General features: G+C 38.5%; 1 protein-coding gene across 1 annotated transcript in view; it reads left to right on the top strand.

Annotated features, from left to right (window-relative positions):
• CARF (calcium responsive transcription factor) overlaps window positions 1-27,977 on the top strand; it is a 96,318-nt gene that overhangs the window by 57,789 nt on the left and 10,552 nt on the right. Inside the window, exons 17-18 of the mRNA XM_027123738.1 lie at window positions 9,361-9,466; window positions 10,577-10,716. The gene's annotated coding sequence lies outside the window, so the exon portion shown is untranslated. The remainder of the gene's footprint in view (window positions 1-9,360; window positions 9,467-10,576; window positions 10,717-27,977) is intronic.

Genomic DNA, 27,977 nt, shown 5'->3' with positions numbered 1-27,977 from the left:
ATATATCTATTCTTTCAAAGATTGTTTCCTATATAGGTTGTTACAGAGTATTGAGTGCTAATTGAGTGCTATACAATAGGTTCTTGTTGATTATTTTATATATTGTAGTGTGTATATGTTAATCTCAACTTCCTAATTTATCCCCCCCCCCCCACCTTTCCCCTTTGGTAACCATAAGTTTGTTTTCTAAGTCTGTGAGTTTGTTTCTGTTTTGTAAATAAGTTCATTTCTATCATTTTTTTAGATTCAATTTAAATTCATTTTTTAGATTCTCTGTGTGACTTACTTCACTTAGTATGATAATCTCTAGATCCATCCATGTTGCTGCAAATGACATTATTTCATTCTTTTTTTATGGCTGAGTAATGTTCCATTGTATATATGTACCACATCTTCTTTATCCATTTATCTGTAGATGGACATTTAGGTTACTTTCATGCCTTAGCTATTGTAAATAGTGCTGCAAAGAACATTGGGGTGCGTGTATCTTTTTGAATTATGGTTTTCTCCAGATATATGCCCAGGAGTGGGATTGCTGGATCATATGGTAGCTCTATTTTTAGTTTCTTAAGGAACCTCCATACTGTTCTCCATAGTGTCTGTACTGATTTACATTCCCACCAACAGTGTAGGAGGGTTCTTTTTTCTCCACACCCTCTCCAGCATTTTTTGTTTATAGACTTTTTGATGATGGCCATTCTGACTGGTGTGAGGATGTACTCACACCTCTCGTTGTAGTTTTGATTTGCATTTTTCTAATAATTAGTGATGTTGAGCATCTTTTCATGTGCCTCTTGGCCATCTGTATGTCTTCTATGGAGAAATGTCTATTTAGACCTTCTGCCCTTTTTTTTTTTTTTTTGTGGTATGCGGGCCTCTCACTGTTGTGGCCTCTCCCGTTGCAGAGCACAGGCTCCAGATGCGCACGCTCAGTGGCCATGGCTCATGAGCCCAGCCGCTCCGCAGCATGTGGGATCTTCCCGGGCCGGGGCACGAAGCTGTGTCCCCTGCATCGGCAGGCGGACTCTCAACCACTGTGCCACCAGGGAAGCCCCCTTCTGCCAATTTTTTGATTGGGTTGCTATGTTTTTTTGGTATTGAGCTGCATGAGCTGTTTGTATATTTTGGAGATTAATCCCTTGTCAGTTGCATTGTTTGCAACTATTTTCTCCCATTCTTTTTGTTGTCTTTTTGTTTTGTTTATGGTTTCCTTCGTTGTGCAAAAGCTTTTAAGTTTAATTAGGTGACATTTATTAGTTTCTGTTTTATTTTCATTACTCTAGGAGATGAGTCCAAAAAGATATTGCTGCAATTTATGTCAAAGGATGTTCTGCCAGTGTTTTCCTCTAAGAGTTTTATAGTATCCAGTCTTACATTTACATCTTTAGTCCATTTTGAATTGATTTTATGGTGTTAGAGAATGTTCTAATTTCATTCTTTTACATGTAGCTGTCCAGTTTTGTCAGCATCAATTATTGAAGAGACTGTCTTTTCTCTATTGTATATTCTTGCCTCCTTTGTTGTAGATTAATTGACCATATGTGCGTAGGTTTATTTCTGGGCTTTCTATCCTGTTCCATTGATCTCTAAGTCTGTTTTTGTGCCAGTACCATACTGTTTTGATTACTGTAGATTTATAGTATAGTCTGAAGTCAGGGAACCTGATTCCTCTAGCTCCGTTTTTCTTTCTCAAGATTGCTTTGACTGTTTGGGGTCTTTTCTGTTTCCATACAAATTTTAAGACGTTCGTTCTCTGCAAAAAATGCCTTTGGTAGTTTGATAAAAATTGCATTGAATCTGTATATTACTTTGTGTAGTATAGTCATTTTGACAATACTGATTCTTTTAACCCAAGAACATGCTATATCTTTCCATCTGTTTGTGTCATCTTCAATTTCTTTCATCAGCGTCTTATAGTTTTTGGAGTACAGGTCTTTTGCCTCCTTAGGTAGGTTCATCCCTAGGTATTTTATTCTTTTTGATGTGATGGAAATGGGATTGCTTCCTTAATTTCTCTTTCTGATCTTTCATTGTTAGTGTATAGAAATGCAAGAGATTTCTGTGTATTTATTTTGTATCCTGCAACTCTACCGAATTCATCGATGAGCTCTACTAGTTTTCTGGTGGCATCCTTAGGATTTTCTATGTATAGTATCATGTCATCTGCAGCCGTGACAGTTTTACTTCTTCTTTTCCAATTTGGATTCCTTTTTATTTCTTTGTCTTCTCTGATTGCCATGGCTAGGACTTCCAAAACTTTGTTGAATAAAAGTGGCGAGAGTGGATATCCTTGTCTTATTCCTGATCTTGGAGGAAACACTTTCAGCTTTTCACCATTGAGCCACCAGGGAAGCCCCTATACTCTGGTCTTTATGATTTCTTTCCTTTTGATAACTTTGGGTTTTGTTTGTTCTTCTTTCTCTAATTGTTTGAGGTGTAAGGTTAGGTTGTTTATTTGGGATTTTTCTTATTTCCTGAGGTAAGATTGTATTGCCAGAAATTTTCTCTCTTAGAAATGCTTTTGCTGCATCCCGTAAGTTTTAGAACATCATGTTTTCATCTTCATTTGTCTCTAGGTATTTTTTGATTTCCTCTTTGATTTCTTCAGTATCTGTTGGTTGTTTAATAGCATACTGTGTTTGTGGTTTTTTACATTTCTTTTCTTATAGTTGATGTCTAATGTCATAGCATTGTAGTGGAAAAGATGCTTGATATGATTTTAATTTCCTTAGATTTATTGAGGCTTGCTTTATGGCCCAGCCTGTGAACTATCCTGTAGAATGTTCCATATGCACTTGAAAAGAATGTGTATTTTGCTGCTTTCAGATGGAATGCTCTATATATATATCAATTAAGTCCATCAGATCTAATGTGTTATTTATGACCTGTGTTTCCTTGTTGATTTTCAGTCTGGATGATCTGTCCATTGATGTTAAGTGGGGTTTTTAAGTCCCTCACTATTATTATGTTACTGTTGATATCTCCTTTTCAGGATGTTAGCATTGCCTTATATATTGAGGTGCTCCTATGTTGGGAGCATATATATTTACAATTGTTATATCTTTTTCTTGGATTGATCCCTTGATCATTATGTAGTGTCCTTCTTTGTCTCCTGTAACAGTCTTTATTTTAAAGTCTATTTTGTCTGATATGAGTATTGCTACTTCAGCTTTCTTTTGATTTCCATTTGCGTGGAATACATTTTTCCGTTCCCTCATTTTCAGTCTGTATGTGTCTTTAGATCTGAAGTGGGTCTCTTGTAGACAGCATATATATGGGTTTTGTTTTTGTAGCCATTCATCCAGTGTGTGTCTTTTGATTAGAGCACCTAATCCATTTACATTTAACGTAATTACCAATATATATGTTCTTGTTGCCATTTTGTTAATTGCTTAGGATTTGTTTTTGTAGGTCTTTTTCTTCCTTTCCTCTTTTATTCTCTTCTCTTGTGATTTGATGACTATATTTAGTGTTGTGTTTGTATATCTCTTTCTTTTTTGTGTGTATATCCATTGTAGATTTTTGGTTTGCAGTTACCATGAGGTTTTGATATAGCAAATCAATATGTAACATATATTATATATATATATATACACACACACACACACACACAAGATTGTTTTAAGTTGCTGGTCTCTTAATTTCAAATGCATTTCCAATATCCTGCATTTGTACTCCCCTGTTTTCACGATTGCTTGTTTTGATATCATATTTGTGTGTGGATGATCTCCTACCTTTACTGTATGTTTGCCTTTACTGGTGAGCTTTCCCATTCATAATTTTCTTGTTTCTAGTTGTGGCCTTTTCCACCCAGAGAAGTTCCGTTAGCATTTGTTATAAAGCTGGTTTGGTGGTGCTGAATTCTCTTAGCTTTTGCTTGTTTGTAAAGGTTTTGATTTCTCCATCAAATCTGAATGAGAGCCTTGCTGGCAAGAGTATTCTTGGTTGTAGGTTTCTCCGTTTCAGCACTTTAATATTGTGCCACTCCCCTCTGGGCTGCAAAGTTTCTGCTGAAAAATCAGCTAATAACCTTATGGGGATTCCCTGGTATTTGTTGCTTTTCCCTGTTGCTTTTAGTATTTTCTCTTTGCCTTTAATTTTTGTCAATTTGGTTACTGTGTGTCTTGGTGTGTTCCTCCTTGGTTGTATCCTATATGGGACTCTCTGTGCTTCCTGGACTTGGGTGACTATTCCTTTCCCATGTTAGGGTAGTTTTCAGCTATTATCTCCTCAAATATTTTCTCAGGCTCATTCTTTCTCTCTCATCCTTCTGGGACCCCTATAATGGGAATGTAGGTTTGCTTAACATTGTCCCAGAGGTCTCTTAAACTGTCCTCATTTCTTTTTATTCTTTTTTCTTTATTCTGTTCTGTGGCAGTGAATTCCACCATTCTGTCTTCCAGCTCACTTATCCATTTTTCTGCCTCATTTATTCTGCTGTTGAGTCCTTCTAGTGTATTTTTCATTTCAGTTATTTTATTTGTTCAGCTTTGTTCTTTAAATCTTTTAGCTCTTTGTTAAACATTTCTTGTATCCTCTTGGTCTGTGCCTCTGTTCTTTTTCCGAGAGCTTGGATCATCTTTATCATCATTACTCTGAATTCTTTTTTAGGTAGATGGCCTATTTTTACTTAGTTACTCTTCTGGGGTTTTATTTTGTTCCTTCATCTGAAACATCCTCCTGTGCTCTCATTTTGTCTAATTTTCTGTGTTTGCATTCCCACAGGCTGCAGGATTGTAGTTCCTCTTGCTTCTGGTATCTGCCCCTTGGTGGGTGAGGCTGGTCCAAGAGGCTTGTGCAGGCTTCCTGGTGGGAGGGACTGGTGCCTGCCCACTGGTGGGTGGAGCTGAGTCTTGTCCCTCTAGTGGGCAGGGCTGTGTCAAGGGGTGTGTTTAGAGGCAACTATGGACTCAGGAAGACTTTAAGTAGCCTGTCTGCTAATGGGTGGGGCTGTGTTCCCACCCTCTTGGTTGTTTGGCCTGAGGTGTCCCAGTACTAGAGCCTAAGGAAGTCTTATTGTGGCTTCTTCTTTGTCTTTGGAAGTAGAAGGTTTTTTTTGGTAGGTTCCAGTCCTTTTTTGTTAATGGTTCTTCAGCAGTTAGTTGTGATTTTGGTGTTTTCGTGAGAGGGGGTGAGCTCAGGTCCTTCTACTCCACCATCTTGTCCAGAGATCTCTCTATTTTTCATATTTAAAAATTTAACATGGGAATTTTTTGTGTCTTCCATGTCTCTCTTTGATATTTTGCATCTTTCCTCTAGGTTAATATATGGAATGAAGCTACAGAACTATTTTAATATCTTTGTAAACTAATTCTTTTTTTTTTTTTGAAGCAGTTTCAATTGACTGATTTTTTTTCTCATTATTTTTATATATTTTCCTGCTTCTTTGCATTCCTGGTAACTTTTTTTTTTTTTGCGGTACACGGGCCTCTCACTGTTGTGGCCTCTCCTGTTGCGGAGCACAGGCTCCGGACACGCAGGCTCAGCAGCCATGGCTCACGGGCCCAGTCGCTCCGTGGCATGTGGGATCCTCCCAGACTGGGGCACGAACCCTTGTGCCCTGCATCGGCAGGTGGACTCTCAACCACTGCACCACCAGGGAAGCCCTATCTCTGGGCTTTCTATCCAGTTCCATTGATCTATATTTCTGTTTTTGTGCCAGTACCATACTGTCTTGATTACTGTAACTTTGTAGTATAGTCTGAAGTCAGGGAGTCTGATTCCTCTAGCTTAGTTTTTCTTTCTCATGATTGCTTTGGCTATTCAGGGTCTTTTGTGTTTCCATACAAACGTGAAATTTTTTGTTCTAGTTCTGTGAAAAATGCCATTGGTAGTTTGATAGGGATTGTATTGAATTTGTAGATTGCTTTGGGTAGTATAGTCATTTTCACAAATCTGTGTAGCTCTCTCTTCTCCAGTACTTGATCCTACAAACTCTGGCTGCTTTGGTCTTCCTTAATATCAGATTCCATCTCCTCTACCCAGAGAGGCTCGGCCTACATTACATTTCCAGGTGCTGCAGCCTGAAAACTCTCTTCAGGTGGTAATCTGGGTAACATAAGCTTCAACTCATTTGTTTTCCATCTCTCAGGGATCTCTGTCCTCTGTTGCATGATGTCCAGTGTTTTGAGAATCATTGTTTCATATATTTTATCCAGTTTTATTTTTAATTAATATATTTATTTATTTATAATTTTTGCTGTTTTGGGTCTTTGTTGCATGGAGGATTTCTCTAGTTGCGGTGAGTGGGGGCTACTCCTGTTGTGGCGCAGGGGCTTCTCATTGTGGTTGCTTCTCTTGTTGCGGAGCATGGGCTGTAGGCGTGCAGGCTTTAGTAGTTGTGGCATGCAGGCTCAGTAGATGTGGCTCGCGGGCTCTAGAGTGTAGGCTCAGTAGTTATGTGGCACACGGGCTTAGTTGTGTCACAGCATGTGGGATATTCCTGGACCAGGGCTCGAACCCGTGTCCCCTGCATTGGCAGGCGGATTCCTAACCACTGCACCACCAGGGAAGTTATCCAGTTTTGTAGTTGTTTCAAGCAGGAGGGTAAATCTGGTTACTTTTTTTCCATTTTGAGTAGATGTGGAAGTTCTCTAGGCAGTTCCAACATAATGTCACATTTGGGTTTCTGCAGGAGCAGTAAAGTTGGAAGATGAAGTAGGAGATTGTAAGAGAAGTGCAAGGATAGGTTATGAGACAGAAAAGGGTATCACAAATTGGGTGAGACAAACATGTATGTTATTGTGGGACTTAGGGTATATTATTGGTCTAAAGTAATTCCCAAGAACAGCCTGTTTGTGTAGCAACTCCTTTGATGGTATAGTTTCCAGTCCCCACTGTCATGGCTCCTCCAGTCATAATGACTCTCAACCTTGTGTGTACCATCACTGACAGAGTTAGGTGCCATGTAGGATACCAAAATGAATGACTTAAAAGTTTGCCTCAAAGGAACTAAATGTCTATTACATGAGATATTTAACTTTATACAATATAGAAAATGGTAAAATTGATAATAGGAATACAGATAAAATTATATAAGAATTCTGAGGAAGAAGACATTACTTACAAGGAACGGAACTGACATTTTAATGAGCACTGGACATTGGACTTAGTGCTTTATATTTTTTGGTTAAAGCACTTGGCATTTTGCCTGGCATAAAGTAAGTGTTTTTTTATTATTATAGCTTGGACTTGTGGTTAGGAGCATATGCTAGGGTTTGAATCCTACTTCCTCTTTATTAGCTGGACAGATTACTGAGACTTTCAGTTTTTCTTTTTTTTTTTTTTCGGTACATGGGTCTCTCAATGTTGTGGCCTCTCCCATTGAGGAGCACAGGCTCCGGACGCGCAGGCTCAGCAGCCATGGCTCACGGGCCTAGCCGCTCCACGGCGTGTGGGATCTTCCCGGATCAGGGCACGAACCCGCGCCCCCTGCATCGGCAGGCGGACTCTCACCACTGTGCCACCAGGGAAGCCCAGTTTTTCATTTTTTTAATCTGAGGGTATAGTAGTAGTAGCTACCTAACTGAATTGTTATGAGGATTTAGTGAGTTAACCCATGTTAAGATCTTAAAGACAATCTGATACGTGCTTCTGAATATATGTTAATTTTTTTTTTTTTTTTTTTTTTTGCGGTACACGGGCCTCTCACTGTTGTGGCCTCTCCCGTTGCGGAGCACAGCCTCCGGACGCGCAGGCTCAGCGGCCATGGCTCACGGGCCCAGCCGCTCCGCGGCACGTGGTATCTTCCCGGACCAGGGCACGAACCCGTGTCCCCTGCATCGGCAGGCAGACTCTCAACCACTGCGCCACCAGGGAAGCCCTATATGTTAATTTTTATAATTAATTTTATTAATAATGAGCTTTAAAATCCTGAAACATAAGCATTATCCTTAACTTTCAAGATGGTGTATCTGTTAGGGAGCATCTTTTTTGTTTGTTTGTTTGTTTAATTAATGAATTTTTGGCTGTGTTGGGTCTTCATTGCTGCGTGTGGGCTTTCTCTGGTTCCAGTGAGCGGGGGCTACTCTTCGTTGCAATGCGTGGGCTTCTCATTGCAGTGGCTTCTCTTGTTGTGGAGCATGGGCTCTAGATGCATGGGCTTCAGTAGTTGCGGCACGCGGGCTCAGTAGTTGTGGCTCGCGGGCTGTAGAGTGCAGGCTTAGTAGTTGTGGTGCACGGGCTTAGTTGTTCCGTGGCATGTGGGATCTCCCTGGACCAGGGATCGAATCCGTGTCCTTTGCACTGGCAGGCAGATTCTTAACCACTGCACCACCAGGGAAGTCCTGTTAGGGAGCACCTTTGACTGGTCACAATAGAGACATGATTATGTTGGCTTAACCAAATAAAGAGTTTTTCTTTTTTTCTGTGAAACTAAGTCCAAAGGCAGTCTTCCAGACTGGCCAGAGGTGGTTGCTCCACCTCCAGCATTGATCAGAGACCAGGCAGGAAGAATAGAATAGGCAAAAGGTCTGAGCTAGATGAGTAAGCCAAAGGTCTTTCTCAGAAGATCCAACAGTAACTTCTACTTTTAACTTACTGTTTAGAACTGTTGTATAATCACCCTAGTTACAAGGATGCTAGGAAATGTATCTCTTTTTATTTTATTTTTCTTTTACTGCAGCTCTTTTTAAAGGGTACATTACCACCCCAAGAAAGACTGTGTTTTAATAAGAGAGAAAGAATTCATTGAATATCATTTAGGCCACTAATGGTGTCTCCCACAAATGCGAGAGCTGAAATTCAGAAATTCTGTAACTTGCCTGAGGTTATTACATAAACTATTAAGTGATAAAGCTCATATTGTTAACAAAGTCTGACCAACACTACTCCACGTTACTTTTGCTACACAGTCCAGAAAAGCAAGTGATCTTTTCATGGTAGGATCTTTAGGTTGAATCTTTCATGACAGGATATGGACATGAGATTAAACTGCAGATATATAAAATTCAAGGAGCAAGTATGCACATTTGGGGGTGCTAGTAAGTTCATTTTGGTGAGAACTTTAGGATCCAGGGAAGGAAAGAAGCTGGGAAAAGATTAAAAAAGATAAGACAGGTTAAATGGTAATAATTCTACAGGGCCAGGCTGAGAATTTTACATTTTGCTTAGCGTGTGTTTAAAAGTCTTATTTAAATGATATATTAAAGTAGCCTGTTGAATCAAAAAGCTTTCCTAAAATCTGGATGAAAAAAATTAAGCTTCACAGATTTCTGAAAATATATATGGTGATCAAATGCAGGTGGTAAGATAATTTACTGGTTACCATAGTAAAATTGTATAACAATTTTCTGGCTGTGACTATTGCATTTGTAATTGCTTTTAGAAACTCTTGTGTTTTTTACATTTCTGTTCTATAAGAACTCTCTAAAATCTTAAAGATGGACGTTCAGCAAAACACGTTTCCTGCCTTTTGGAGCTTACTTTCCAGTAGGGGGCGATAGACAATAAATAATAAACATAATAAGTAAGTATATATAAACATATTAAGTATATTGTATGTACTTATATGTATTATTATATGTGTATGAAGTACTTATATGTTAGGTTGATAAATAATACGGAACGAAAATGGAACAGAGAAAGGGAAATATAGGATTCAGTGTGGAGAGAATTTCCGTTTTAAATAGGGCAATCTGAGTGGCCTCATTAAGAAGGTATATGTAAGCAAATTAGAGAGTAGGAGAGTTAGTCATGCAGATACATGAAGAGTAGTGCAGTAAGAGAGAACTGCAAGAATGGGACGTGCTTGCTCTGCCTGAAGAAGCATGGGTACCTCTTACATGGATGGATGACAAGACAGACTACATGGGTAAAGATGCTAGTAGGTGGGTACAAGTGAGAATCTGGAAATTATCTTCTGATTAATTCAGTTTTCTCAGTGAAAAAAGAAGCAAGGGCCTTAGGGGAGTGTGGAGATTGGTGTGGGGGGGAAGTGTGTTAGGGAGTTGAGAAAAGCTAGTAGGAGAGTAATTAGACTAGGCAAGAATATTATTAATAGCCCTACTTGATTAAGGATTCATCTGAGGTTATGTTCATAATAACCTCAGCATGTTTGTGTGTTTTTCTCCACTCCTGGGCAACAGTGACTGAGTATTTATTGAGAACCAGACACTGTGTTACCTGCTGGCTGTAAGAAAGATTAACAAAACCTAATCTTAGTCCTATAGGGACTCACAGTGTAGTGGCAGACAGTTAATGCAATCAATGAATTGTAAAGTGGTGTGATAAGTATTGATACTACCAATTGTAAAAAAAGAAAAACCATTTTAAATCAAAGAATTTCCAGGTGGGTGAACAATTCAGGTTGTATAGGGACTAGCAGATTAGTCTAGAAAGGCAGAAGACTGTGAAATACTTCTAAACTCTCACCTCCCTTTGTCCAATCAAAAAATACTATGTAAAACCTTTGTCTAATCCCGCTCAGATCCTCTGCTTTGAAACGCATCTTAAACCAGATCCGCAAAACTCATAAATATTGTACCTCTGACTTCCCTGTGAGACACTGCTAAGACTATCAAGACAGTATTCTCCCTTACTGCAGTAAGCAAAAAACTCAGTTTTGCTTTATCAACAGGTTATTTTGGAGGTATTTTAAAGGAGCCAATATTTGACTGTCTTGGAGGTCTCATCAAAATCTGGTCAACTTGGAAACAGCGTGTTTTACTGAGGCCCTTTGAGCCTCCTGCACAGGGTCTGTCCAATGACGACGGTGAGGTAAGTTCATATTGGGTTTGAGTTCTGATTTCTTATTTTTTTTAATCAGACACTCCAAATGCAAATGCTAAGTTTAGTTTGTTTAGTTTGAGAGTAATATCTAGGAATTAGAAACTCTTTTAAAAAATCCATTGATTGATCATTTTGAAAAACTCTTATTTTGGGTAGAAATCTGCATTATTACTAACAATACTGTTTGTCCTCGTCATTTCTTCATTGTGCGTCTATAAGAGGAAGTTCATAGGGATGAAGATGGGAGTAAGTTTTGTATGTTCAGAAGGTTTCTCTTCAGACTGGCATCCTTTGGAAAAACTGTCTCAAGGTCATTTATGAAAATCTTATCAGAACTTTACTTACTCTTGTTTTATTTTGTCCATTGGAAGTCTAGTTCTCTTTGTAGGGGAGGGTCCCCAAGATACAAGGTGCACAAGATTTGACTTACTGTTGCTAGACTCATAGGTTTATCTTTAGTTCTGTACCCACTCTGGGCTGAACTCCTGCATCTTGTCTGTATTTATACTAGGATCAGAATGTGTCATCTTAACTTTCTAATGATATTTGGAATTACAGTGGTTACTTTGGGGAACTTTTGTTATGAACAAAATTGTTCCTTTTGGGAGGCACTTTGAACCAAAAAAAGAAGAAATATCCCAGACATACAGTTGTCTACATTTTAAGGCAAGGGGAAACTTCCAAAATATATTCAAGGGATTATGAAATTGCCTCCTTAAAAGATTCCTTGGCAAAGACAAGGAGAAAATGTGAAAAAATTAAAACCATCTTTTCCAGATCCCTTCAAATCACAATTTGAATGTAATGTCCTTTATTCTACTTTCCTCATCCTGTGTTCCTCCATTTCCTTCTCTTCTGTCTCACCTTCGACTTTTTCTTCTTCCCTTCAGAACAGCTCAGGAGGAGATGGTCTTCTTTATTGAAAAGAGAAAGATTACTTTGTTTAATATGAGAACTCCCCTCCCTCTCATTTCTATACTTTAAGTATCAATAACTACTGGCTTTTTAATCATACAAATCAGATTGTCAAGGGATCTGAATTAATGTTTAAATCAATTACAATGACCCTTTCCCTCTCTTTTCTCTTTCTCTCCTCTCTCTCCCTCTCTCTCTTTCTCTTGCTCTCTCTCTCTCTCCTTCTCTCCCTCCCTCCCTCTCCCCGTGCACATATGTCAAAATAATTTTCCTGAATTGGTTTTCCCTTCTCCTTAATTAAGGAAAGATAATTAGTCTTTTACAATAATAATTTTGTATTTGACTAAAGCTGGCTCCCTCTCATTTTTTCTGTCTGTTCCTCTTTTCCTTTTCCCTCCGTAGGGAAACATTAAAGATTAGTTGATGAAAACAATTATTCTGTCATTATGTGCTCACTCTAGGAGTGTCTAATGAAGAATTTATAAAATGGAAAGAAAAATAATGAAACTTTTTGTTTCTTTTCTTTAAAATTGCTTTTAAGAGATATTTCTGGTTAAAACTATAAGGAAAGAAAAAAGAGGTCTTGGTTCCAAGATGAAGGGCTTTGAAACACGATTTAAAGATTTTTTGTAATTTTATTTATGAATATGAAGTTTATATATTATATAGAAAATTTTAATAGAATATTCCTGATAAATAGTTGAATCATTGGACAAATTAGAGTGAATTAATTGTACTGATTTGAAGGACTGAAAAACATTTATCTATTTCCTGACTTTAATATGTGAAATTACTGCCAACACAGTATTCTAGGTTATACAAGAAGATTGAACATCTCATAATTTAAACTTTCTGTATTTTTGCATTGGTTTGATGGGACAGATGAGGTAACATTATAGTTAATACTTCTTTTATTTATTTATTTATTTATTATTTTGTTTTGGCTGCGCTGGGTCTTCGTTGCTGCCCGTGGGCTTTCTCTAGTTGCAGTGAGTGGGGACTACTCCTCATTGCAGTGCACGGCCTTCTCATTGCAGTGGCTTCTGTTGTGGCAGAGCATGGGCTCTAGGTGCGTTGGCTTCAGTAGTTGTGGCACATAGGCTCAGTAGTTGTGGCTTGCAGGCTCTAGAGCACAGGCTCAGTAGTTGTGGCGCACGGGCTTAGTTGCTCTGTGGCATGTGAGATCTTCTGGACCAGGGCTCAAACCCATGTCCCCTGCATTGGCAGGTGGATTCTTAACCACTGCGCCACCAGGGAAGCCCATAGTTATTATTTCTACAAATTGTTTAACATTACAAAAATTAGAATCATGATTAACTAGGTAAACTTATAATGATGGGTATCTTAAAAAGATTTATTATCTTATGATATTTCTATAATATCAAAATTCTTAAGAACTTTATATTTAACTAAAATTGTAATATCTAGATCCTTAGGTAACAAATAGGTTAGACAAATATTAAACTGAGTTAATTGATACATAATCTTTGAATAATTAGACAAAATCTAAAGAAAAAAATGAGAGAGAAAACACTGGTCACTAGTTTTATCTAACTGTTGTTACTATACATTTAAAAATAGATATAGATTTGAAGGATGTGAAAATGACTTTGAATTTTGTTATATACATAGCCTCCTTAAAATGTATAAATATAAAATGGCAGGCATGCCCATTAGAAAAATAGCTAAACAGTTCCTGCTTTTCTGTCTTCTAGTTTTGTCTGGGGGAAAACAAATTTGGTCACCTAGGTTAATGCAGCAATTAGGACTGTATTTAGTATAATTTCAAAGAGGTATGAATATGTATGCAAAGTAATTTATATGGTTTGTTTCTTGAAGAAATTGCTGTACGTAAGATGGTGAGTTCATAGAATGCTGAAATGGGCTTCTAAAAGCAGAGCTACAGCATTAACTCAGAGGCAACATTCTGAAAGTTTGAGTGCCATCCTTGGTGCACTAAATCAGAGACCTCTTTATGGTGCTGTGTTCCCAACAGGAAGAATACATGGGACATTAATTAATAACCAAGGGGCAGAAGCAGGACTGGCTCCATTTACCATCATTCCCAATGACACACTGGGAGGTTTTGTGCTTCCCACCCCTTTAATTCTGAGCCCTGCAGGGTTGGAGGTCCTGGTCCCCAAAGGGAGCATACTCTTGCCAGGAGGAACACAGAGTTTTTATTGAACTATAAGGTATGCTGATGGCAGTACATTTTGGAGTCCTTGTATCCAGGCCCCAGCAAGTAAGAAGAGGCATCAGCGTGCTGGCAGGGGTGATGGACCCTGATCAGTTGGAGGAGGTAGGGCAGGGGGACTACATGTGGAACCCAGATGATCCATTTGGGCACCTTTTGGTACTCCTGTGTCCCACTGTAACAGTGAATAGACTCATGCAGCAATGTCAGCATGAGAGCAATATGATTGCTAAGACCTTTCAGGAGTTAAGATTTGAGTCACACCACCTGTAAGCCACCAAGACCTGATGAGGTGATAGCTGATGGTGACGGAGAGCATGTGTACCACTTGTGACCCCAGAGATCAACAGCAGTGTCAGAGGTCCCATCTGAGTTTCCCCTCAGGAAGACAGGTCCACAAGAACCACAGAAGACCTGTACCCTGAAGCTGTGGGTAGAGATGTCTGTTCAGCACAAGAGGTGAGCCTTGACAGCTATGAAAATGACCCACTCAGAGCTTTTGCTTCAAGTGGAGTAATCGACCAGTGGCCCCAGCTGCTATGCTCTGGATCTACCATGGTGCTTGTTCAGAGGCTATGCTTCTCACAGGCTGCTCCCAGCCAGTGGCTGAGTATGGCAAAGGTACTAACGCAGGCCCATTTCTGTGAGAAGGACTCTTTGATGGGTAACTTTGGCTTGGGGTTTCCCTGTCAGCCCTGCAGACTTTACCCAATATCTATCAAATCCTTGCATTGAAAAACTCAAACTAGATCCCCCAAAACTCACAAACATCTCTCCTTTGTTCTTCCCCCTCAGAGACACTGTTAAGATCGTCAAGGTAGTATTTTTCCTTACTACAGTAAGCAGGAAATTTAGTTTTGCTTTATCAACAGGTTATTTGGTGGTATTTTCAGGGAGATAGCATTCAACAGATGAAAAGAAGCCAAAATTCAAAAGCAGGGGGAAGACCTTCACAGGTAAAAGCAACAGTAAATGCAAAGGCCTTGAGGTAAAAAAAAAACAAAAATGTGTTAAAGGGCTGAAAAAAGTCAGTGTGACATAAGCTTAGAGAGCAATAGGGAAAATGGTATGAGATGAGGTCAGTCATGTTCAGAAGGCCTTGGAGTCCATGGTAATCATAGGGTCAATTTCATTCTGAGTACAGCAAAAACCCATTCGAAATTTTTTTTTTTTTTTTTTTTTGCGGTACGCGGGCCTCTCACTGTCGTGGCCTCTCCTGCTGTGGAGCACAGGCTCCGGACGCGCAGGCTCAGTGGCCATGGCTCACGGGCCCAGCCGCTCCGCGGCACGTGGGATCCTCCCAGACCGGGGCATGAACCCATGTCCCCTGCATCGGCAGGCGGACTCTCAACCACTGCGCCACCAGGGAAGCCCTAGAAAATTTTTAGTGGAGAAGTGATAAACCTTGGCTTATATGTTGTAGGAGAATATATTACAGAAGGACATGAATGGAAATGGGGAGAGCAATTAGGAAGTTATTGCAATTGCACAACTGAGAGCTTAGGTGACTTGGAACTAAAATGATAGCGATACAGCAAGCAAAGAGAAATGGACAGATTCACGATATATTTTAGAGAGAGAATCAAGACTTGCTGATTGAGGGGCTGTTGGGGAGGGGGTGTGGGGATGGTGAGTGAAAGAAGGGGAAGAGTGAAGAATGTCTCCAGGGTTTTAGCCTTGAGCAACTGTATGGATGATAGTGAATTTTACTGAGTTGAGGAAGACGGGTTGAATAGAGTCAGAAGAGAAAAGCAGGAGCTGTCTTTGGACTGGTTAGTTTGATTTCCAGGTGGAAGTGTTTAGTAGGCACTTAGAAATACAAATCTAGATAAACATCTTTGTGATTTATCAACATGTGGATGGTATTTAAAAACAGAAAACAGAGAAGAAATGTAGATAAAGAAGAGAATGACCAGGATCTAGCCCTGGGGCCTCCAACACTTAGGTTTGGTAGAGCAGCAAAAATGGCTAAGAAATTAAAAGGAACACCAACAATGCTTCACAGTGGTCAATTGAGTCCACTTTGGAACCTGTGAAGGAACATAGGGGTAGGAAATACCTCAGATTAGTTGCTAATTGAAGCGATCTCTTCAGTCCCTTAGTCAACAAATACATATTCAGTGTATTATAAACAAGGGTCTCCAAGAGACACTGCAATATAAGGTAACTACAGCCTAAATGCCCTTTAATATACCATATTCACATGTAACACTCCCCCACATGAGGAGATTCAGAATTTCTAGGCTTAATTATAAAAGTATTTCAGAAAAGTCTTTTTCTAGTCTTCTGCTTTCTATTCTTTTTTTTTTGGAACTAACTACCTTAAACTATCAACTTTTTGTTATCTTTTTATACTTTATTCAGTTTTATATTTAATACATTATTAAACTTTTTCACTTATTTTGCTTTCACCTAAAATATGGTTAAGTGACAGTACACATTCTGGCTTTAAGAAGGTGATTAGAATTATGTAAATATATTAACTGTCTTAAGACGATCTTTCCTCTCTTGTCAGGTTCGATTAACATTTGAAAATACATTGAAATGTTTTGATATCAGAATTATATTAATACAAAATATGGGTGTATTTAGACCTTCAAGAAGAATTTAACCAAAGGATATAGGCAAGAATAAAAGAAAACAAAAACATGTAGCTTGTAGTAGCTAAGAAACAATGTGTGACTTTCAGAGTAACAGACTTCTATATCAGTTGTGTAATAGTAATTTTTTATTCATCAGGTCTTTTTATTTCCATGGAAACACTGAAGTCATTTTAATTTTTAATTACACTAGAGTTTACAGTTCCATTGATTTTAACTCTGTAGTAGTAAGCACAGGAGCTAGAGCTTTACCCATTTCTACTTTAAGAATATAAAGGAGGAAAAGATGGTTTAAAATGGTCATGAATTTCATTTAGTTACAACCTGTAGCTGTATACTGATTATTTCTAATTTCACCTAAACCTGCCCTGCAATTTTATAGCCAATTAATTCTTCTATTTTTGTCTATACCCTTTGGCTAAAAGTATTTTCACAGGAAGTAAACTACAATAGAAAACTCAGCAATGGATGCTGGTAGAATAAGTAGTTTGGGTGATATGTGAAATAATAGGAGCAGAGAACTAGTTCTGATCCTTACTTAATTGAGTAATCTTGGGTGAATCAATTTACTTCTTCATCTGCAACCTGGGAGAGTGAGAATGAGGGCTAGAATTCAGTGGTTCTCTGAAATATCTTGGCTCTATGGAGCCCATGGCTTATGGAAGCTATACACATAGGCCCCAGAGCTGATGATACTTCTCATGACATGGGTATCAATATGGGTATCAAAAGGGACTGGATGGGGCTTCCCTGGTGGCGCAGTGGTTGAGAGTCCGCCTGCCGATGCAGGGGACGCGGGTTCATGCCCCGGTCCGGGAGGATCCCACATGCTGTGGAGCGGCTGGGCCCATGAGCCGTGGCCGTTGAGCCTGCGCGTCCGGAGCCTGTGCTCTGCGGCGGGAGAGGCCACAGCAGTGAGAGGCCCGTGTACCGGGGAAAAAAAAAAAAAAAAAAAGGGACTGGATGCAGACCAGTAATAAAAAGCTATTAAATGGAACAATTTGTTCATTAAATGGGTATGATGCAGATTTCATAGCTAGGCAGTATTTTATTTCTTTTCTCTTTCTGTATCATTAAATTTCCTGACATATAACTTTTACAGGTTCTGGTCCTATTTGATCATGATAATTTTCAGAATGCAAAGGGCAAGAGGAAAGGAACTGACACTGAATAGCTATTATATGCTATGCACTGTGGTTTTACATAATTATCTGTCTTTATATCAGTCCTGTTGGCAACAGTGAATGTTCACATTTTAAAAACGAGAAATTGAGACTCAAAAGAGGGTAATTCTGTCAAGTATCAGTAAACATTTGAAGATACAATTTAAAATATCACTTTGGGGCTTCTGTGGTGGCGCAGTGGTTGAGAGTCCGCCTGCCGATGCAGGGGACACGGGTTCGTGAGACCCGTGAGAGACCTTCATACCGCAAAAAAACAAAACAAAACAAAAACAACAACAAAAAAACAAACAAAAAAATAAATAAAATATCACTTTGAATTTTACTGTGAACTGAGATTTAGCTTCTTTCCTATTTATATTTGCTAGTTGTCTTTATCAGTAGTTCCCTTCCTATTGGCTGAAACCCCTGAGGTGTTGTAGATTAATTGCTGAGGTATCTGAGAATCTAACATTGTCACTAAACAAATGAATAATGTGATTTGAGTGTATATATGACTATTTGTTCAACCGCATTAATAAAAAATGTGTTAATTTTTAAATGTTACTAATTCTTGGCATTTGCTGTATTTTATTCAAAGAGTGTCTAAATGGGAAACCATTGATCTTAATAATTAGCTCTGGGAGATTTTTACTTTCAGTGCTTGGTTTTCAGTTTTTCTATTTTATTATCATGGGTTAGTCAGCTGCCATCCCTGGTCTCAGTTTGTATGATTGTATGATAGCAGATGGTTAATAAAGTTCATTCTAACCCTAAAATCCTAATCCAGCCCTCCTCAAATTTATTAATCTTCCTGAACAAATCTATCACATTTGAATAAGTCATCAAACTAGAGTAGAAAAAAGAGATTTATACTTTATCAGTGGTATCAATAAATAATAGTGGATCATAATATTTTTAGACCTAGAGAAGACCCTGAAAGTCTGACCCAGTCTTTTTTTTCCCTTTAAACAGATGAGTGAATTTGGCTCAGAAGGAATAAATAATTTTCCCAGAATCATACAGTTAGTGTCAGCTTTAGAGCTTTAACCCCAGGTGTACTTTAAAGGTTCAGTGCATTATCAAGTAAATTAAAATATTTTTATTGTATTGAATAAGTGTTCTATCAGGAAACCAAAGATTAAATGGACAACCGGTTGTCTGAAACATTGCCTTAAAATGTTACTGAGTAAATATAATTTTAAAACAATAAAAAATATTAAAATAGTGAACTTTCATTGAGGAACCTTGAAAAAGAAAAAATAATTATTTTTAAAATTGAGCAATGTATCTTCTTTAAACATAATTTGGATCATAAGCAGTTATAAATACTGCTTTATTAAAACTGAACACTACATTGTATTTTTTTTATTGCCTTAAAGGTTCTTCAAAATTGTCATTTTAATGGATGCATAATATTGCATAATATAGGTTTTTCACATCTATATATTTCATTCCTCACATTTTTTGGACATTTAGATATTTCCAGTATTTTTAATGCCAAATATTTTTTGTATAAAAATCATTTTTGTATCTGACTACTATGTTTTCTGGTTTAGTTTCCTAGATTTGGAAATACTATTTAAAGAACATAAGCATTTTCACACTAGTGATAAGATTATCAAGTTTCTTCCTGTACATTTTATGTTGTTTTACACTGTTTCAAAGTAATTTTTGATGGTACATCTGATCATGTCTTCATGAGAATTAAATATGATAATTTAAGGCTTTTCTAATTTGAAATGATATTTCACTTTTGTTAAGATTAACATTTTTTATTAGTGACGTGTTTTTCAAATATTTCTTTTTCTTGTGTGAAATATCAATTTTTTTTCACTAGACCATTTTTATATTGCAATCTACTTTTTTTTTAACATCTTTATTGGAGTATAATTGCTTTAAAATGGTGTGTTAGTTTCTGCTTTATAACAAAGTGAATCAGTTACACATATACATATGTTCCCATATCTCTTCCCTCTTGCGTCTCCCTCCTTCCCACCCTCCCTATGCCACCCGTCTAGGTGGTCACAAAGCACCGAGCTGATCTCCCTGTGCCATGCAGCTGCTTCCCACTAGCTATCTGTTTTACATTTGGTAATGTATAAATGTCCATGCCACTCTCTCACTTTGTCACAGCTTACCCTTCCCCCTCCCCATATCCTCAAGTCCATGCTCTAGTAGGTCTATGTCTTTATTGTCATCTTACCCCTAGGTTCTTCATGACCTTTTTTTTTTTCCCTTAGATTCCATATATATGTGTTAGCATATGGTATTTGTTTTTCTCTTTCTGACTTACTTTACTCTGTATGACAGACTCTAGGTCCATCCACCTCACTACAAATAACTCAATTTCATTTCTTTTTATGGCTGAGTAATATTCCATTTGTATATATGTGCCACATCTTCTTTATCCATTCATCCGATGATGGACACCTAGGTTGCTTCCATGTCCTGGCTATTGTAAATAGAGCTGCAATGAATGTTTTGGTACATGACTCTTTTTGAATTATGGTTTTCTCAGGGTATATGCCCAGTAGTGGGATTGCTGGGTTGTATGGTAGTTATATTTGTAGTTTTTTAAGGAACCTCCATACTGTTCTCCATAGTGGCTGTATCAATTTACATTCCCACCAGCAGTGCAAGGGTGTTCCCTTTTCTCCACACCCTCTCCAGCATTTATTGTTTGTAGATTTTTTGATGATGGCCATTCTGACCAGTGTGAGATGATATCTCATTGTAGTTTTGATTTGCATTTCTCTAATGATTAATGATGTTGAGCATTCTTTCATGTGTTTGTTGGCAATCTGTATATCTTCTTTGGAGAAATGTCTATTTAGGTCTTCTGCTCATTTTTGGTTTGGGTTGTTTGTTCTTTGGTTATTGAGCTGCATGAGCTGCTTGTATATTTTGGAGATGAATCCTTTGTCAGCTGCTTCATTTGCAAATATTTTCTCCCATTCTGAGGGTTGTCTTTTGGTCTTGTTTATGGTTTCCTTTGCTGTGCAAAAGTTTTGAAGTTTCATTAGGTCCCATTTGTTTATTTTTGTTTTTATTTCCATTTCTGTAGGAGGTGGGTCAAAAAGTATCTTGCTGTGATTTATGTCATAGAGTGTTCTGCCTATGTTTTCCTCTAAGAGTTTGACAGTTTCTGGCCTTACATTTAGATCTTTAATCCATTTTGAGCTTATTTTTGTGTATGGTGTTAGGGAGTGTTCTAATCTCATACTTTTACATGTACCTGTCCAGTTTTCCCAGCACCACTTATTGAAGAGGCTGTCTTTTCTCTACTGTATTAAATGCTCCCACCAAAAGAGACAGACTGGCTGAATGGATACAAAAACAAGACCCATATATATGCTGTCTACAAGAGACCCACTTCAGACCTAGGAACACATACAGAATGAAAGTGAGGGGATGGAAAAAGATATTCCATGCAAATGGAAATCAACAGAAAGCTGGAGTAGCAATTCTCATATCAGACAAAATAGACTTTAAAATAAAGACTATTACAAGAGACAAAGAAGGACACTACATAATGAACAAGGGATTGATCCAAGAAGAAGATATAACAATTGTAAATATTTATGCACCCAACATAGGAGCACCTCAATACATAAGGCAAATACTAACAGCCATAAAAGGGGAAATCGACAGTAACACATTCATAGTAGGGGACTTTAACACCCCACTTTCACCAATGGACAGATCATCCAAAATGAAAATAAATAAGGAAACACAAGCTTTGAATGATACATTAAACAAGATGGACTTAATTGATATTTATAGGACATTCCATCCAAAATCAACAGAATACACATTTTTCTCAAGTGCTCATGGAACATTCTCCAGGATAGATCATATCTTGGGTCACAAATCAAGCCTTCGTAAATTTAAGAAAATTGAAATCGTATTAAGTATCTTTTCCGACCACAACGCTATGAGACTATATATCAATTACAGGAAAAGATCTGTAAAAAATACAACATGGAGGCTAAAGAATACACTACTTAATAACGAAGTGATCACTGAAGAAATCAAAGAGGAAATCAAAAAAATACCTAGAAACAAATGACAATGGAGACACGACGACCCAAAACCTATGGGATGCAGCAAAAGGAGTTCTAAGAGGGAAGTTTATAGCAATACAATCCTACCTTAAGAAACAGGAAACATTTCGAATAAACAACCTAACCTTGCACCTAAAGCAATTAGAGAAAGAAGAACAAAAAAACCCCAAAGTTAGAAGAAGGAAACAAATCATAAAGATCAGATCAGAAATAAAAAGAAATGAAGGAAATGATAGAAAAGATCAATAAAACTAAAAGCTGGTTCTTTGAGAAGATAAATTTGATAAACCATTAGCCAGACTCATCAAGAAAAAAAGGGAGAAGACTCAAATCAATAGAATTACAAATGAAAAAGAAGTAACAACTGACAGTGCAGAAATACAAAAGATCATGAGAGATTACTACAAGCAACTCTATGCCAATAAAATGGACAACCTGGAAGAAACGGACAAATTCTTAGAAATGAAATCTACTTTTTTAAAAAAATCAATTTTTGTTGGCCTTTTTAAAAACATTCTTGTGGAATTGTTTTGTCTTTTTTTTTTTTACTGGTTGAGTAACATAAATATTCTAGTTGTAAAAGATTCAAACAATATAGAAATATGCACAGCAAATGACTCCCTCCTGACACCGTTCCTTATAGATAACCACTGTCAACAGCATTTTATAGTACCGTATTCCTATTCTCATTCTATTAATATGTACATATCTCCATATTCTTTAAATATACATAATATACATGAATATATATATACATATATAAGTATAAATGGATCTTATAATACCTACTGTTCAGCATCTTAGTTTCTTCACCTAATAGTATGTCTTCCAGAGCTTACTTTTCCCCTCACAGCATAAAAAGCTCCTCGCCATTATATATATAACATATAATCATTATAAAAAATTTGATTAAGACATGAAAGATGTTTTAAAACAATAAAAATCACCTGGAATTAGTTTGGAGATAAATACCTTTAATAATTCGATAAGCATTCTTTCATGCATCTCTTAATACATTTTACATTACTGGTGTTTATTCTGACAACAGCTGGTATACAACAATTCACTTCTGGCACTAACCATCCAGAGTTAGCACAGACCACACAAATTAAAGGGCATGGTCCCCAACAAGACACCAGTCAAAAGTGGGATCCTTAGGTCACCTGCACTTCCAGCTGCCTACAAATCTGGGATGATCCCATGACCCCTTTAGGTTTGATAATTTCCTAGAATGACTCAGAACTCAAGAAAGCACTGTGCTTACAATTCGTTTTATCAGAAAGGATACAAATCAGGAATAGCCAAATAAAAGACATATAAGGTAAGATTTGGGAGGGTCTTGAATACAGAAGTTCCATGCCTTCTCCCCACAGAATCAGGGCACTTCACCCTCCCATCACATCAATGTATTCAACCAAGAAGCGCCACTGAGCTTTGTGTCCAGAGCATTTATTGGGGTTTCATTACATAGAAGCGATTGATTACATCATTGGCCTGTGATTAAAGTCATTCTCCAGCCCTCCTCTCTTTCCCAGAGGTCAGGAGGTTGGCCTGTATCAGGTGGCTCAAAGCCCTTAACCACTGCACCACCAGGGAAGCCCTGGCCTGGGTATTACTATCCCAATTTTATGGAAGAGAAATAAACTCAGAGAGATTAACTACCTTACAGCGAAGAAGCCAAGAACGGAAGCTCTAAACCTAAGATTGTTTTACTCCAGTATGTGTTATAGCCAGATTTAACCCCAAATTAAACAATTCATGAACTATCAAAATTCACCATAAGAAAGAGTAAGCTTCCTGCCAATCTAGAGAATTACTGTATATAAATTACCATATATAAATTAAATGGTGATCCTTCAGATAAGGGACTGCAGGATATCCATTAATATATTAATGTGGGGACTAATTTTTTTCCAGAGTAGTATTAACATTTTAATTTTATTTTCAACCCACCTTGATCTTTGAAATCCCTGGCAACAAAATTTTTCATTAAAAAGATGTTATAGGGACTCCCCTGCTGGTTCAGTGGTTAAGACTCCATGCTCCCAATGCAGGGGGCCCGGGTTCTGCCCCTCAGGGAACTAGATCCCACATGCATGCTGCAACGATATTTGCTGCAGCCAAATAAATATATATTTTTTAAAAAATGATGTTATAAAGATGTAGTAAATAGAAGGACAGTCTTTAAGGAACCTTGTCCCTGAAGTATTATCTTAGACTTTTATATACCAAATAGTTCAGAGGATATTTAATTGGAAAGGTAAATTACGTTCTGTAGTTCATACACATTTGGAGCTCTTTAGATTTCAGATCTTCTCTAGTATGCCAAGAGTTTACATTATAAATGGATGTTGAATTTTCTCACATATTGCATATACTGAGATGATTATATGATTTTTCTCCTTTAGTTTGTAAATTGGTGAAATACATAAATTCATGTTCAAATGGTACAGGTCGTACATACCTTCTGGTACACGTGCACAGTTTCTCAAGCCTATATACAAAGTAGCTGTTGGGTCATTGAATATTCATATTTTTATTTTTACCAGATAGTGCCAAACTCATTTCCAAACTGATTGTACCAAAGTATACTCTCACTAAGAGTGTGTGATAATACCAGTTGTTTCATATCTTCAACAGTACTTTTGATAGTTAGACTTTATTATTTTTGTGAAGTGATAAGTATATGTTTTTTTTTAAAATTGTGGATTTAATTTGCATTTTGTTAATTGCAAATGAGTTTGAGTATCTTTTCAATATTTGTCAGTCATTTGTATTTCCCTTCCTGTGAATAACCAATTCAAATATTTTGCTCATTTAAAAAGTTTTAGGCCAGTGGCTGACAGCTGCCGAGCTGCGAGCTTCTTCTCTCCCCAGAGGCAGGGACTCTTGAATATATTTGAAAACTGAACAGTTTCAGCCAAGCCGAAGCATTCTCTCTTCCCAGGGACACAAATCCAACTTACCTGAGCCAAAGCAGATGACACATTTTTGGATGATTTTCCTGGATTTTCCAGATAGAAAATCATACCTGGGACTTCCTTGGTGGTGCAGTGGTTAAGAATCTGCCTGAGGCTTCCCAGGTGGCGCAGTGGTTGAGAGTCCGCCTGCCGATGCAGGGGACACGGGTTTGTGCCCCGGTCCGGGAGGATCCCGCGTGCCGTGGAGTGGCTGGGCCCGTGGGCCATGGCCGCTGGGCCTGCGCGTCCGGAGAGCCTGTGCTCCGCAACGGGAGGGGCCACAGCGCTGAGAGGCCCACGTACCGCAAAAACAAAAAAAAGAATCTGCCTGCCAGTGCAGGGGACACGGGTTCGAGCCCTGGTCCAGGAAGCTCCCACATGCTGCGGAGCAACTAAGCCCATGCGCCACAACTACTGAGCCTGCGCTCTAGAACCTGCAAGCTACAACTACTGAAGCCTGTGTGCCGCAGGTACTGAAGCCCATGCACCTAGAGCCCATGCTCCGCAGCAACAGAAGCCACCACAATGAGAAGCCTGCGCACCGCAATGAAGAACAGCCCCTGCTCGCGGCAACTAGAGAAAGCCCGCACACAGCAATGAAGACCCAGTGCAGCCAAAAATAAAAGACACACATTTAATAAAAAAGAAAATCATACCTGTCTAGAACCTCCATAACAGTCTAAAATAGCAGCAGTTGCTTGCATTCTTTTTTTTTTTTTTCAATTTATTTATTTATTCATTTTTGGCTGTGCTGGGTCTTCATTTCTGTGCGAGGGCCTTCTCCAGTTGCGGTGAGTTGGGGCCAGTCCTCATCGCGGCGCGCGGGCCTCTCAGTGTCGCGGCCTCTCTTGTTGCGGAGCACAGGATCCAGACACGCAGGCTCCAGACGCACAGGCTCCAGACGCACCGGCTCCAGACGCGCAGGCTCAGCAGTTGAGGCTCACGGGCACAGTTGCTCCGCGGCATGTGGGATCCTCCCAGACCAGGGCTCAAACCCGTGTCCCCTGCATTGGCAGGCAGACTGTTAACCACTGCGCCACCAGGGAAGCCCCATTTGCTTGCATTCTTGTCTTGTTCATTATATTAACGAGAATGCCTTTCCTCTTTCAGTGAAGGTAGGTTGTGTGTTTGTGATAGCTGTTCTTGATGATGGAAAGGGATTACTTTCTAGTTCTATGGAAATTTTTTCGACAGCTTAACCTTAAAAAATCAGGAATGCATGTATATTTTAATTGAAAACTTTTCAACATCAGAGAATCTTTGTGTTTTTTTCTCCTTAACCTACTAATAGGTTAATTGATTTTGTGATTTTAAGCCATTCTTGTATTCCTAAATAATCCTTATTGGTCACAGTGTATTCTTCTTTTACTAAACTATCAAAAAAAATAATTTAAAAAAATAAAAAGTTTTAGATAGTTTGTATTATTTATTTGTTAGGACTCTTTATCTATTCCAAATAATGTGATGTATATTCCAAATAAAATATGTATTGCAAATACATTTTCCCATTCCACGGCATCTTTTCACTCTCTATGGTGCTTTTGAGGAACAAGCTTTCTTAATCTTAATGTAGTTAAAGTTATCATATTTTTCCCTCATGGCTAGTGCTTTTTGTTTCTTCTTTAAGAAATCACCATGAGGAAGCCTAAATGAACCCACGCAGTTTGACTGTGTGGTGTTATGTTTTGGCTGGTGTTACTTTGACAGTCCACTGAAGTCCCAAACAACAGTCAGCATCAACCACCAGACATATAAATGAAGATGTCTCTAGATTATTTCAGCCCTCAGCCATTAAGTCACTCCTAGCCTCTGAGTTTTCCAGCTGGGACCCCAGACACTGTGGAGTAGAGACAAGCCATCCCTTCTTTCCTCTGCCCAAATTCCTGGTCCGTAGAATCTGTGAGTTCAATAAAATGGTTGTTTTATATCACTGTTTTTTTAAAATTAATTAATTAATTTATTTTTGGCTGCGTTGGGTCTTCATTGCTGTACATGGGTTTTCCCTAGTTGTGGAGAGTGGGGGCTACTCTTCATTGTGGTGCACGGGTTTCTCCTGGTGGTGGCTTCTCTTGTGGAGCACAGGCTTTAGGCGCAGAGGCTTCAGTAGTTGTGGCTCGTGGGCTCTAGAGCACAGGCTCAGTAGTTGTGGCACATGGGCTTAGTTGCTCTGCGTCATGTGGGATCTTCCCCGACCAGGGCTCGAACCTGTGTCCCCTGCATTGGCAGGCGGATTCTTAACCACTGTACCACCAGGGAAGCCCCCAGGAGTCAAGCCTTTACCTAAGACATTCTTTTTTCAGAATTCTCCTCCTCTTGTTTCTGGACACCCAAATTCTAACATTCCTTCATGGCCTTGCTCAGGTACCACTCTCTACTAGAAGCCTGCTTTAATCGTAGTAATTATTTGGCAGTATCTCCCTGCAACTCTCCCCATTAAATGTACCTTTACCTCAGTAAGAATTCCCCTTATTATTTTCTTTCCCCCTTTCTTTATCTTATGCTTCAGATCTGCAGTCCTGAGTACCAAAAGGTTGTTAGAGAGATGGGTATCCAAGTAGAAAGTACATGGGTGTTAAAATCAGATATTGCTAATTGGTATGAATTTTGCCTCTCTTTTTTGCTAGATACCTGTGTGACCTTGTGCCAGTTCCTTAAACTTTCTGAACCACAGTTATCTAATCTGTAAAATGAGGAGAATTCTATTTGCCTTGCAATGTTAGTTTGAGAATTAGAGATAAAAGATGTAAAGCACATAGTACTGTGTGCATAATAGGTGCTCAACAAACAATTATTATGCGTTCCTTGATTTTTGGTCTTAATTCTGGTGATAGCCACCAATAGGCAGCCCTGTCTTGAGTTAATTTACAGGTTTTTTTGTTGTTTTGTTTTTTGGGGTTTTTTTGGCCGTGCCACACAGCTTGTAGTATCTTAGTTCCCTGACCAGGCCCTGACAGTGAAAGCACTGAGTCCTAACCACTGGACTGCCAGGGAATTCCCTAATTTGTAGTTTTAAAACTAGATCACATTCTTGAAGTTCTCATTGTACTATTAAGTTGGACCTACCTTGCCTCTTTTGGTGGTCCTAAAGGACATCTTATGTACCTAGGAAATCCTAGGAACCAGAGGTTCTCAACTGGGGATGGTTTTGCCCCCAGTTTTTGTCCCCAGGATATTTGGCGTTGTCTGGAGACCTTTTTGGTTGTCACAACTGGAAGACAGTACTGGCATTTATTGGGTGGATGCCAGATGCTCCTAAGCATTCTACAATGCACAATAAAGCTCCCCAGAACAAAAAAGTATCTAGTACAAAATGTCAATAGTGCTGAGGTTGAGAAAACTTGCTCAAAATT

Source organism: Aethalodelphis obliquidens, unplaced genomic scaffold, assembly GCF_003676395.1.
Source record: "Aethalodelphis obliquidens isolate GAN/ISIS:26980383/991018 unplaced genomic scaffold, ASM367639v1 scaffold2, whole genome shotgun sequence".
NCBI lineage: Eukaryota > Metazoa > Chordata > Mammalia > Artiodactyla > Delphinidae > Aethalodelphis > Aethalodelphis obliquidens.
Note: the sequence above shows the minus strand (reverse complement) of the source record. Positions and strands in the feature narration are given on the sequence as shown.